Source organism: Eumetopias jubatus, unplaced genomic scaffold (assembly GCF_037043125.1).
Source record: "Eumetopias jubatus isolate StellerSeaLion01/CBP00866 unplaced genomic scaffold, mEumJub1_p1.0 scaffold_5, whole genome shotgun sequence".
Taxonomy (NCBI): domain Eukaryota; kingdom Metazoa; phylum Chordata; class Mammalia; order Carnivora; family Otariidae; genus Eumetopias; species Eumetopias jubatus.
In genome coordinates, this window is record NW_028274811.1 from 22,181,046 (window position 1) to 22,195,223 (window position 14,178).

General features: G+C 40.0%; 1 protein-coding gene, 1 long non-coding RNA gene and 1 pseudogene across 2 annotated transcripts in view; 2 read left to right on the forward strand and 1 right to left on the reverse strand.

Annotated features, from left to right (window-relative positions):
- The window catches only part of CCDC192 (coiled-coil domain containing 192), a 197,887-nt gene that overhangs the window by 144,534 nt on the left and 39,175 nt on the right, over nt 1-14,178 (forward strand). The window lies entirely within an intron of this gene.
- LOC114209563 (uncharacterized) overlaps nt 1-14,178 on the reverse strand; it is a 289,818-nt gene that overhangs the window by 96,040 nt on the left and 179,600 nt on the right. The window lies entirely within an intron of this gene.
- LOC114209562 (small ribosomal subunit protein eS27 pseudogene) lies at nt 12,400-12,654 on the forward strand (annotated as a pseudogene).

A 14,178-nucleotide genomic window follows, 5' to 3' on the forward strand; every position in this document is an offset into this window, starting at 1 on the left:
CTTGTATATATATATTAGATATATACCCCTATGTGCATTGTGGTGGTCTATAAGAATATTTGTTTTTAAAGATACACTGCCTTGGACCAGATTATCCTACTATGCTTCTACACTTCTCAATCAAATAAGGCCACAGTTTGATGTTGGGCAAAAAACATGTAACTAAGAAGAAATCAAGAGTGAATGTAAGAGGAACAGCATTATTCCTGATTTGTTTAATATGCAATTGGATGCAGGAGAAACTGGCATAATAATTGGTGCCTGTAAGATCTGAAAACGTTCTTGCTTTTCTCTAGATGCTTTCCTTAATCCCAGAAATTATAGCTGAGAATTGTTGCTCTGCTTTTCCAGTAAGACCTGGAAGTCTTGCCACACCAAGCTGTCATCTAGACCTAGGCCCACTGTTAGAACACCTGCTCCACAAAGATGGTCTAGACATGGTCCAAGGGCCTATTTTTTCATTGGCTACCCCTAGTGAATAAGGAAAGAGCTCTGCTCCCATTCCAGGGGATTTTGACTAGAACTTGGCAAACGAAGGTGGGAAGAGCCCTCAGTCACAAACTGATCTTGAATTCTTATAAATTGATCAATTATAGTTCCAAAAGGTGACATTCCTGAGACCAAGGAATTAAAGGATACAAGACAGATGGTGGAGAGCTACATGCATGTTTCATGAATGGACAAAAGCAAGAATTATAAATTATGAGTCCTCAAAGGAAGAAAAAGCACTTAAAAGATTCAGGTCAATAGGATAAAACCTTCTTAGTTGTACAGAATCCCTAACATTACCTTCACTCTTATATTCCTAAATTTATAAGGTAATAGGTAATAAAACTTTTATCACACTGAGCTATGTATTATATGAGGATTTTGACTTCAAGTAAAAGTCTCATCTTCTAAGCTGATCCCAAGAGGTTAACAACCTTTTTGACAAAGAGTTCCTTCCCATCCCTTTATCCCAGATCACCAGAGAGACACTTTTGATGACATTTTAAGGTAAATAGGTCTTTCTAACTCTGGATGAGTGCCAAAATGTCCAGTCTTATCCCAGGTTGCTAAGTAAATTTCTGATAAAAGGTAGTTAATTTTCAACATGCTTTTATTTTATTTTTTGCCAGGTATGCCACAACCAGATGCTATTCATTTTCATTTAAAGTTACATATAATGTTAATCCATATATAAATTTTGTTTACCCTCTTTCAAAGATTACCTGGAGTTTTAAAAGGAGAACTCTGTTAAAATATACTTTTCATTTCAAAGTTTTAATATCTCACATATCTAGAGAAATCATATTACTAGAACTAAAAACCAAGATACTGACTGACATAAGATCTAGCATATAAATTTATATTCATACTCAAAACTATTTGAAACCAGGGTGCTCCTGGTTGGCTCAGTCCATTAAGTGTCTGCCTGCAGCTCAGGTCATGATCCTGGGGTCCTGAGATCGCTCCCCCCCCCCCGCTCCCCCCCCCCCCCCCGCATCGCTCAGCAGGGAGTCTGCTTGTCCCTCTCCCTCTGCCCTGCCCTCCCCCACTCATGCTCCTGTGCTCTCTCGCTCTCTCTCTGTCTCTCAAATAAATTAAAAAAATCTTAAAAAAAACCTGTTTGAAATCAGGACTGTGCTACAGAATCCCATATATGTTATCATTAAGAGTTTAAAAAGGGGGGCGCCTGGGTGGCTCAGTTGGTTAAGCGACTGCCTTCGGCTCAGGTCATGATCCTGGAGTCCCGGGATCGAGTCCCACATCGGGCTCCCTGCTCAGCAGGGAGTCTGCTTCTCCCTCTGACCCTCTTCCCTCTCATGCTCTCTGTCTCTCGTTCTCTCTCTCTCTCAAATAGATAAATAAAATCTTTAAAAAAAAAGAGTTTAAAAAGGATTTCATGAGATAGTGGAAATGCCACATTTATCTAATTGGTTTTACTTGTGGACCTTAGCAGCTAAGAGTCCTGGGGTCTTAGAAGAGAAAGTTAGTGGAATGTAATTAACACCACAGATCCAGGAGAATGTCAGGAGACATTGAGGGAAACAGAGCTGCCTACTCTGAAAGTGAGACTTAGGGCTTATCTTTCACTAATTATCTCATAAGAAAATATTAGAACCAGACCTTATATAATCCATCTGTCTTAATTCTATAAACATTTCCAGATGCAAGTGGGGCTGATCTTTTTTTTCATAATCATAACTTTTCCATATAAGTCCCAAGAGTCAGTAATTGAATTTGAGAAAAGATGTCCTTCTTTTGAAGTTGCTTTTGATCTAAAGCCAAAGGGAAGTAATTTATTTAGCAGAAGCTGTGGGTTCTAAACAACGATGTATATGTGGGAATATTGGCAAGTGAAATAAAGTACCTTAATTTATTTGTCAATAAAGCAGTACCAAGATGCTAAGAATTCAGTTCAGAATAAATTCTCAAGGAAATGGAAAGTGGTTTGAGGTTTTCTTTTTTCCTTCCCCATGAGCACATGTTGATGAACACTCTTATTTATGTTATATAAATAACAGTCCTTTGAAAACATTCCCAAAGAAAAGTGATAGACCTCATCTTTTATTGCCTCAATTACATCAACTTTCCTTTGGATTAATTTAAAGTAATAAATAAATACTCTTACCCTTTCTTAATGACTGGTTTTACAAGTATATTTCTATTTTGGTGAAATTTTATTTCTATTATTCCTGGAGTTATTACATGCATCCATTATATTAAACACCATTTGGTGCTTCCGAACATTAAGCAAGAGTAAAAAAAAAATCTTGATTGAACTTCAAATCACAGGAGTGGAAAAAACCTAATAAAAAGATTACACCAGAGAAATAAAATCTACATGAAATGAGCAAAATTCAAACCTAATTGAGATACGACAGCCATATGCAACTACTAGGAATTTTCCCCCAAAGTTACCATTCTGCTTGGTACCTAAAGGCTTTGCATTAGCCACTTCCTCTTTCTAAGATGCCATAACCTTGTATATCAGTCTCTACACTTGCCCCCTTTTGTCTTCTGATCCTTCTTCAGAATCGCTTTCCCAACTATTTCCACCACCACTACCATCTCCCCACCCACTCCCCGGCCTTCCCATGAGTTATGTATCCAATAAATCTTGTGTGCACCAAAGTCATAACATCTATTACAAGTATCTCTTCGCTTATTCTTTCTTTTATTACCAACAGACTGGGGGTTTCTTAAAGAGAAACAAGAGATGCTGTCTTATTTTTCTTTGTATCCACAGCCTGGCACAGTGCCTGATGCTTGATAGTCATGAAATGTTGGATGGATGGATACTGAATAAAACTTAATGGGTCCTGGTGTTCTACTGCTTAATATGTTTATGAATTGCTAGGTGATGGAATGAGTTTGCTTATTAAATTAATGATCCTGGAGTCCCGGGATCAAGTCCCGCATCGGGCTCCCTGCTCGGCTGGGAGTCTGCTTCTCCCTCTGACCCTCCCCCGTCTCATGTGCTCTCTCTCTCTCTCTCATTCTTTCTCTCAGACAAATAAAATCTTAAAAAAAAAAAATTCAAAACCAACCCACGTGGCAGATTTACCAAGGAACAAATTATATTTTCAGATTGCCAGTGATACCCATGGAGTTGCTAGCACAGTTACTGGCTCCCAGGTTGAAGTAGATTACCAAATCCTGGGATTGATTTGAACTATTACTGATTCTGCTGCCCTGTATCATAATAAGTTGATTCTGACCTATCTCCAGCTGTGTTATTTTGTGACTTTTCACTTTACTATTTCAACTATGACCAATGTCATATACATATATTTAGATGGCTTAAAATCTGACACCTATGGTCCAAGTCAGAGGTTTGTCATTACATTGGCCAATCCTGTAAAACTGAACTGACCATTAGTTCCAAAATCCTCTATATCTACTCTTAGAACTTGGGGGTCTCCCTGCCCTACTTAGCACTTCAGACCAGTACCCAGCATTCTTGTGTTGGCCATAGCCTATGCCTTGAGCCACCCTGACCCTGCTCATTGTGCATACCGCTTTCTGAACTCTTCCTGACATCTTCTGGCTTTATCACTGGTCAACAATTTTATGATGATTTATTTGGTTTCAATACTCCAGGTGATACCTTGCGTTCTCACTCATTTAGTGACTGACCAATATATCCCTTGATGTATATCTACTTCCAGACATTTATTTAGATAATATCCAGACAGATTCCAGACAGATATTTAGGTAATATCCTGCCTAATCCTAGCCCAGACGTTAGCATTCTCTCCCCTGTGGCCTGATGCTCCCATCAAGTTGGTCTGGTTCCCATAGATACCAAGATCTCTTAGAAATTTAACCTTCAGTGATCTGGTGCAAGTCAACTGTTTGCTTACTTTCATTTAAATCATGATTATCTAGCAGGAGGGGAAGAATGAAGGGGGGGAATCGGAGGGGGAGATGAACCATGAGAGACGATGGACTCTGAAAAACAAACCGAGGGTTCTAGAGGGGAGGGGGTGGGGGGATGGGTTAGCCTGGTGATGGGTATTAAGGAGGGCACGTTCTGCGTGGAGCACTGGGTGTTGTATGCAAATAATGAATCATGGAATGCTACATCAAAAACTAATGATGTAATGTATGGTGATTAACATGACATAATAATTTAAAAAAATCATGATTATCTAATCCCTGGTCCTTCACAAATGGTTCTTTTCTTCAACCACTTCAGCGCTTTACATTAAAGGAAGATAAATTATGCAGAAGTAGAGTTTGGGTTATATCATTTTCATAGTCAGATATACTTCAATAGCTTCCCATTGCCTGTGAAATAAAATTCATTTTTTTAGCTGACATTCAGAGCCCTCCATAAGCTGGGCTCACCTTATCTTTCTAGATTTATTTCTTAAAACTTCCTTTTACACACTCATATTCCCTCTCTCCATCCCTTGCATGACAACACCTCTGATGGAAGCCTTCTGTCTCTGCTCTCTACTCCTGCCGACAAAGTAACAAAACCTGTCGGATTGGTTTTACTTTGCATGATTACAGACCTCAGATGAGTGCCTAACGTTGCCCAGCCAAAGAGCTGAGATTTTTTTCCAGGAGTCTGCTCTCTCACTCTCCAAGACAACTATTCTCTACCCTCTTATCTCTTCTCAAACTTCGCTCCCCTCCTCCACACTTAACACCTAGCTGATGACCTCACCTATAAGTCACTGAGAATACACAGGCCGTCAAATGGGGACTCTCTCATCTTTTCACTGCCAAATCTAAATTCTTGCTTCATATTGTCACATGTGTTCTCCTGATTGTTTTTTGTTATCAGTGGAAAAGGTGTTCCTCCTCCCATTCAAGGTTCTATCCTCCTACTAGTGCTCCTGACCCTGTGGTTTTCACCTTCCTATGTATGTCACTTATTTACCCTACTTCACACTTGCGTCACATACTCCTCTTTTCCAGCTCATTCCTATAGGAACATGTTGGTATCTCACATCTCTGCAAAAACTTTCTCTGATTTCTCATCACTCAGTACCTTTTTCCCACTCTTATTCTAAGATAAACAACTGCCCACGGTCTTCACTTCCTCCCATCCTTCCAATTTGCTGTTTAATCCACCAGTCTTAGTCTCTCCAGCCCATTTAGATGAGTGTGTTCCACTGAAAGTGCTCTCATCAAGGTTCCCAACAATCCTCATGATGCCATACCCAGGATAAACCCTGCTATGTTCATCTTCCTTGAATTTTATAGTCTTGTACAACACAAATGACCACCCCTTTCTTCTTGACACATTTCCATTCTTGGCCTATGTCAAACCACAGAGTCCTGGTTTTTCTTCTTCCTTATTAGTTACTTCTTTGTCTACTTTGTTGAATTCTACTTTATAGTATCTCTAAAGATCTTCAAGACCTAGTTCAAGGCCCCTTCTTGGCGTGAGCCAAGCTACTCATGCTGTTTGACAAAGTCCAAGTATGAGGGACAATCCTGAAAAATCAAGAGACGCCACAGCTGGCTCCTGCTACTTCCTTTCATTTTATTTGCGGCAATCTTTATATAATCAATTCTGGGGTTTCATGATGAAATGATTTATAAATTTAGTTATGCCTATGCAAGCAATCATAATGAAACTGATTCCAAAAAGGCCGACGATGGGGCCAAGAAGTAAAAATACCCAGTGTCCTCCAATCTGTAAGGGAGCTGTTGGATCCAGGCCCAGTAAAAATTCCTATTGATGAGATTCCTCAGGCACCTCTGAAACATCAGGATTCTAAGAAAGGAAAATCTCATTGTCCTTCCCACAGTACAGGGACCTCCCTATGTTGCATACAAATAGGAGGCCACCTCTGGTATGCCCCTCGAGGCAAGCCCTGGAATAGGATTAACTTCCTTACCCCTACTCCTCCCATTCCTTATGCTGGAGTTGATAATGAGGACATGAACAAATGGTATAAGATTAAGGGAAAAAGGGTGCGGGCATCATCTGACAGCCTCTGGGAAAGGATTAAGAGGAGTGATCCTCCGTGGTGTCTATGGAGCAAGGACAAGAGAAGAAAACATATAGAAATGGAATAAGTACTTTGATAAGATAGGGTGCACACGTTGTAAGCTATAAATAAAGTCGCTCCGAGGCTATCGGAGGGAGATGCTTAACAACCTGATCCTGTGTCCGTGTCTCCTCCCTCGCCGACGCCGTCCTTTCCTTCAAGAAACCCTTTCCTGCTGGAGCTGGACTCCGGCACCTTCTTCCTCTGAATCTTCCATTTTTCCCTGAACCATTTTTCCCTGAATTATTTTTTCATTCCCATCACCCTAAATACCACTGATAGCCTAATAATTCTTCCATTTTTATCTCGGGTCCTCTTTCACACTTTGACTCCAGATTCATATGCTTGCAGGTGACCTTTATATTTCCTCTTGTTTATCTAACCTTCCAACTTAACTGTGCTTCAAACATGGTCTTTCCCTGTCTTCTCCCATACTAGGCAACGGCATCACAACCTACCCAATGGCTCAATCAAAATACATTGGTAAGAAGAAAAGCTACAGATTGAGATCATTGCAATAAATAAGTGGAACTCTATGATATAAAGTAAAGGTTGGAATAGAAGGGAAGAAGACGTTGATGAGGTAGGTCAGCAAAAAACGCTTAAAGGAGAGGACATTTCAACTGAAACATGAATTATAAGAAAAAGTCAAGCAAGCAGAGAGGCAGAAGAAAAGCACATTCCAAAAGGAAATAGCAAGGATTTTTCTTTCTTTTTTTATTATGTTCAATTAGGCAAGATATAGTACATCATTAGTTTTTGATGTAGTGTTCAACAATTCATTAGTGGCGTATAACACCCAGTGTCCATCACCACATGTGCCCTCCTTAGTACCCATCACCTGGTCACCCCATGCCCCCCAACCCCTCCTTTCTGTAACCCTCAGTTTGCTTCCCGGAGTCCAGACTCTCTCATCGTTTGTCTCCCTCTCCGACTTCTTCCCATTCAGTTTTCCCTCCCTTCCCCTGCGGGCCTCTGTGCTATTCCTTAGGTTCTGCATATGAGTGAAACCATATGATCATTGTCTTTCTCTGCTTGACTTATTTCACTTAGCCTAATCCCCTCCAGTTCCATCCACGTTGTTGCAAATGGTGGGTATTTGCAAATGGTGGGTTTTTAGCACAATATCATTATTAGGAATGGGAATAAAAAATGTTATGCCAGGGTGCCTGGGTGGCTCAGTCAGTTAAGCATCCAGCTCTTGATTTCATCTCAGGTCATGATCTCATGGTCTTGAGATCAGTCCAGTGTCAGGCTCTGTGCTGAGTGTGGAGCCTGCTTAGGATTCTCTCTCTCCCTTTCCCTCTGCCCCTCCACACCCCACTTGCGCACATGCGCACTCTCTATCTCTAAAAAAAAAAAAGGGTTATGCTAATTACTAAGTGTAAAACAAGCCAAGAGGCTATGAAGAATGGGTTTCAAAAATTATTATTTGAAGACGTTTAAGTTTTTTCCAAAGACTTATTTATTTTAGAGAGAGAGAGAGAGAGAGAGAGAGCACACAAAGGGTAAGGGAGAGGGGCAAAGGGAAAGAGAGAGAGAGAATCTCAGGCAGACTCCTCTCTGAGTGCAGAGCCTGACCCCAAGACCCCAAGATCATGACCTGAGCTGAAACCAAGAGGTTTCGGACACTTAACGGACTGAGCCACCCAGGTGCCCAACTTAAGTTCTTTATTATCAGAAGTAAGTTGTACAATTATCTGATGTCATTACAGTTTTGGAGCAGTGGAGAAAGCCCCCAAGTTACAAAGTAAACATCATAGAACCTTGTTATCTCAAGAGAAAAGGTAGACAATCCTGAGATAATTAAGGGGCTGTGTTTTGCTGTTGTCATTGTTTAGTTTTGTTACCATGTAAATCTAATCATCAGAAAGCACAAGTCCTGGATGGACCGAGCAGTAGAGAAAATACAGATGCAGTCATTTCTAACTTATGTCAAAATTGGTTTAGTATCTAAGTTTCTCACCTTAGTTGAGATGCAGCTTAGATTTCCAAATGCCTTAGAATAATCTATGTGAGTTTAACATGAATTCCTATTATAATTAGAAGTACTTTCAAGTGCGTACATAGATTTCAGATACATGGGTGATACAGAGAGAAATTAATCTCCATCAATCTAACAGTTCACTTGGCAACTTGCAGTCGTTCTCTAAATCACATTATCATTGTTATCCAGTCTTATGAAGATGTAGCATTGTTTCACGTGATGTTCTAAAAGAACCTAGATAATTATGGATTTAAAAAAAAACTTAGAAATCTGTATGAGAGTTGGTCAAATGTGCAAATAAAGATTTAAAAAAAAGTCAAGAGTCTGGTTAAATATAAACCCATGGCTCAGGGTTAGGAAAAGAAACAGTAGAGAGTAGGTTTATGTGAAAATAAAAGAACAGAGAAAATAATGCTCTCCATTGTTCAGAGTGACAAAGAATTGGCAGGCACCCAAATGCCATGGGAGACAAGATTAATACTAAGTATATCTGTCAACATCCTGTTTGAAAATCTTAGCCAGGATCAGAGGTATCTGAAAACATCCAAAGGGGGTTTCGCCTAAGAATGAGTCATATTCTCTGCAGCACAGAGCCCTAAAATATCAGTATAGGATGTTAGAAGTCAAACAGAACTTAGTGATCATCTTGCCCAACTCCTATGTTTTACAGATGAGAAAAATGGGGCCTAGAAAATCCTCTCTCCACTCTGCAGCGCTGGGGGGCACCAGCAAGTAATGTACAGAATATGGACTTTTAGAGCCATACAGAATTAGGTCTGGAACCCAGCTTAGTCACTCAGACAAGTCCCTTCCTATCTCTGACCCTAATTTCCTCAGCTACAACATAGGAGTAACTGTTCTGGAGAGTGGCTGTGATATCAGAAATAAAGTGCACAAAGCATCTGGCACCTAGAGAATCAACAAATGCTAAGTCTTATTCTCCCCAATCCTGGGATTAGTGGCAGAACAAGGAAGCCCACCTCAATCCAAGTGTATCTTCAATATACCCTCAGAGATCCCCAGTGACACTTCCTCCCCCTCCCCCCGCCAAATGTGGTAAGGGCAATACACCATTCTATAAATACTTAGGCTTTTAATAATCTGGAAATATTTAATGAGTCACTACTGTATAAAATGTCAAATGGAACTTCCAGATTTTTCCAGTTCTTAAACATAGCAAAGGGCAGTTGAACACAAGGGGCAGAAATCTAATAACTTGGTGCAAACATTCTAAATACTACTGAGGGAACCTTTTTGAACTGAATCTTTCACACATAAATACGTGTGGAGATGGGGTGTCAATGTTGCATATAGGGATGCCAAACTCGTTTTCTTTTTTTTAAGATTTATTTATTTATTTTAGTGGGGGAGGGGCAGAAGGAGAGGGAGAGAGAGACAGAGAATCCCAAGCAGCCCCCATGCTGAGGGAGCCTGACACAGGGCTCGATCCCACGACCCTGAGATTATGACCTGAGCCAAAATCAAGAGACAGACACTTAATCAAATGAGCCACCCAGGCCCCCCAGGATGCCAATCTAGGTTTTCTAAGTACAACGGCCTTTTTTTTTTTTAATTCAACAAGATTGTGTTAGATTTATCTAACCTCTAAGACAGAAAAAAAAAATTCAAAACTTCAAAGACTGAATGAATTTATAGGAAGGTAAAGGAAGATTTCCGAAGACTTAATGATTTGCCAAAGAATGAGACACTGCTAAAACGTGTATCTGTCCTAAATAGCTATCTCCATTGTGAATGTACATAACATGGAAATACAGGCCCACCGCTGAGACGGTAGACGTAATGAATCACAGGCAATCTGATTGCTGAGACCTTTTGGTCCCATCTAATTCTAACCTATCTGTATAGACACAGTCATTAGCCATGACATATTCAATGAGGGGGAACAATTAAAAGTTTCTACAACCAGGCATCTGCTCTGTTGAACACTCTCTTAGGCTCGCCCTTTTAAAAATGAACATGAATCTTTTAAAATGAGTCAGGATTACATCTTTATTTATTTTTTTTTAAAGATTTTATTTATTTATTCATGAGAGACAGAGAGAGAGAGAGAGGCAGAGGGAGAAGCAGGCTCCCAAGGAGCAGGGAGCCCGACGCGGGACCCGATCCCAGGACTCCGGGATCACGACCTGAGCTGAAGGCAGACGCTTAACTATCTGAGCCACCCAGGCGCCCAGGATTGCATCTTTAGGGAAATATCCCGTAACTAGTTTCTGCTAGTTACCATCTAGGTAGTCACCTCGTGCCTAGAGTTGCCAATACAGTAAATTTAGATCTGGGTAGCTGAGAAAGGTAGGAGATATAAAGGATTTCATAACTAGAAAGGATCGTAAGGAGGCCTACAGGCTAAATCTCATTAACCAAAGTGCTCTATTTACTCCTTAAAGTATGGGCCTGTGCTATATGTTAGATATTTTGCATTAGCTTCAATCATTTAACAATCAGGAGATTTCCCATTATAAGCAGGACTTCCAGCTTCCCTGGAAAAGCAGGACACTGTGGCAATTCTGGGTCTTGAATTCTTGCCTGCCAACCTTTTGTTAGAACTGAACAGTCATGGCTCCCTTAAATGCAGTGAGTTCGCTCCAATGGCCCATCTCCCATCACTCCTGATGGGCTTACCCAGGTCAGTTCCACTCACTGGCCTTACCTTCACAGCTCCTGATAGAGTCCAAACCATATCTGAGAGGCGAGAAAAACCAAAGCCCAGAAAGATCAAAAGACTGATACCAGCTCCAGGACCTAGTTCTCACAGACAACTATATCTTTTCCCATTTTAGAAAGTCTGTGATGGGTAGGTAGTAGAGTGTTGGTTACTTCCTAAGAGATCAGGTAAGCAAACAAAATACAATCCAGAGCAGTATCTATAAGGAACAAAAGACCTAGGTAAAAAGTAATGGCACCACAGACAAAATGTTACAAATTATAATCTTAGGTTACAAATGTATTCTTGAAAGGAGGCCTAATTATTATCAGGCAATTGGCTCAAATAATTTTTAATTTCTAAACTGGCTTTAGTTGGGTTTCAAATGTTAACATACACTAAGAGTCACATGGAGTCTTCGTGGAATTTAAATTTCTAGGCCCTTTTTTGAGGAGGTCCTGATTTAGTAAATCTAGGTGAAATGCAGGAATTTGCATTTTGATGAGTATCATGGGTGATTTATTATACTTACTTGTCATAGTAAGAGGTCACTTTTAGATATTCAGTTCTGATCTCAAGCTCCAGATCTTGAGCATGGGACTCCATCCTCTTCACTCAGAGGAAGTTTACCATGGTCCCTGCATTATTTTCCTTCTTTCTCTGTGTTCTCTGTGTTGTGGTTTATGAAAGAAAAACCCAAAGAAGATATGACTGACAGAGTATGGGGGCTCTGAATGTAATTACCTAAATGTAATTGCTCAATTGGAATGTTTTTTCCATGGTGACTAGGTTAATAATTACAGTATCTCCTACCCACTTTATGGACTCAGCTCCTCTTCCTAAAGAAAACTTCCTTTGAATTGAAAAAAATTCAACTCGAATTGAAAAAAAAAAAATCCTTTATGAACCAAGTCTACCATGAATTTTTAAAAATTTAGTTTGAAACACGAAGTCAACTTGTTTTGTGTTTCCTCCCTAAAATTTATATCTTTTACAGGTTTTATACTTTGTCTCCTATGCCTGTTAAACAGACTTTAATATAACCAAACAAGCAAAAGAAATATTGTTACACAGTAGTTCCCTCCCATGTGACCAACATTTGATTCCACCTAGTTGAACTAGATCTCATATGCTATATTAGAGCAGAATCCACTTAAGCTTATCTTACTTAAAGCAGTTTTAAAGAGAAAAATTCTTTAAAAAAAAAAAAAAGATTTTAGCCTTTCCGGTGGTGACGACCTCTCCACGACAACATGCCCCTTGCGGAGGATCTCCTGCACCCGTCCCCGGGAGAGGAGAAGAGGAAGCACAAGAAGAAGCGCCTGGTGCAGAGTCCCAACTCCTACTTCATGGATGTGAAGTGCCCGGGATGCTACAAAATCACCACCGTCTTTAGCCACGCACAAACGGTAGTTCTGTGTGTCAGCTGCTCCACTGTCCTCTGCCAGCCCAAAGGAGGAAAAGCAAGGCTTACAGAAGGATGCTCCTTCAGGCGGAGGCAGCACTAAAAGCACCCTGAATCAAGATGAGTGGGACACTATCCCAATAAACAGATTTTGGATTAAAAAAAAAAAGATTTTATTTATTTATTTGAGAGAGGGAAAGATAGAGCAAGAGTGGGATGGGGGAGAGCAAAGGGAGAGAGAGAGGCAGACTCCCCCTGAGCAGGAAGCCCAACGTGGGGCTCGATCCCAGGACCCTGGGATCATGACCTGAGCCGAAGGCAGACGCTTAATGACTGAGTCACCCAGGCGCCCCGTAAAGAGGAAAATTCTATATTCAGTCTAAAAAGGTTAAAAAAAAAAAGTGAGTTAAAAAATTAGTTTCTTAGAGAGGAGAGGTTGCCAAAAAGGAATATAATATCTGTCTCCAATTAATCCATACTGAAAGTCTGCCGAAGTAATACCACATTACAGAAGATAACAAGAAGGAAGAAGAATTTCATAGAAGCAGAGCTGAATTCCCAGTAGGGTAGTTCTGAATGTGTAAGTTCGGGTTCTCAGGTTGTAAGTGCAAACAATAAAGCAATTCTTGACATAAAAGCAGGCATATCTAATCAGGCCACTCTTATAAGAAGAGATAAGGCCTTGGAGGACTTTTGATATCATTTAATGGAAACCAACCTTATGTATATATGGAATAATACGGTTTTAAGAAAAGGGCATGTAGGGGGCGCCTGGGTGGCTCAGTCGTTAAGCGTCTGCCTTCCGCTCAGGTCATGATCCCAGGGTCCTGGGGTCGAGTCCTGCGTCAGGCTCCCCGCTCAGCGGGAAGCCTGCTTCTCCCTCTCCCACTCCCCCTGCTTGTGTTCCTGCTCTCGCTGTCTCTCTCTGTCAAATAAATAAATAAAATCTTTAAAAAAAAAAAAACAAAAACAAAAAAGAAAAGGGCATGTATAATGTTTTCTCTTCTCAGTTTTTCTCCTAAGAATTAACTTTAGGGGATTTTCTCATTCCTTTGTTATCTTTCAAAATTTTGCTTTAGAATAGATGTTTTACTTTAGGAAAGCCCTTTTAAAAAATTACTTGAGAATGTGAAAATATTTAAGAGTCTTTCAGCTTCTAATGTGTTTTACTTCGAAAGTAACTTTTATAATACTAAAACATAGGTTAATGTTCTTCAGAGGTAATTAACACGATTCTATCCAGTAATTTAACCCCTCCCTGATATCAAAGAAGTTTAAGGTATTGCGTAGTACAACAGTAATGGTTTTTAAAAGAGTAAAAAAAAAAAAAAAAAGTTAACTTCAGCTTTATCAAACATAGGAACTTAGCAACTGGATAGCTTTAAAACATGCTAAAGAATATTTTAATGGTCTGAAAGAATTCCTAATGTGGTCCCAATATCAATTAATAGAGAAGGAGAACTGGGTTAGTTACTAGAATCAGAGTTCCCTATGTAATATAAGGCTTGTTTATAGGTGCAGAATTTATGAAAAGAAAAGAAAAAAAATATGCCCTACTTTAGGCAACATTAAGTAGCCCTGTTTTGCAGGAATGATGAAGTGGGGAAGAAGGGCCAAGTCGGATGGA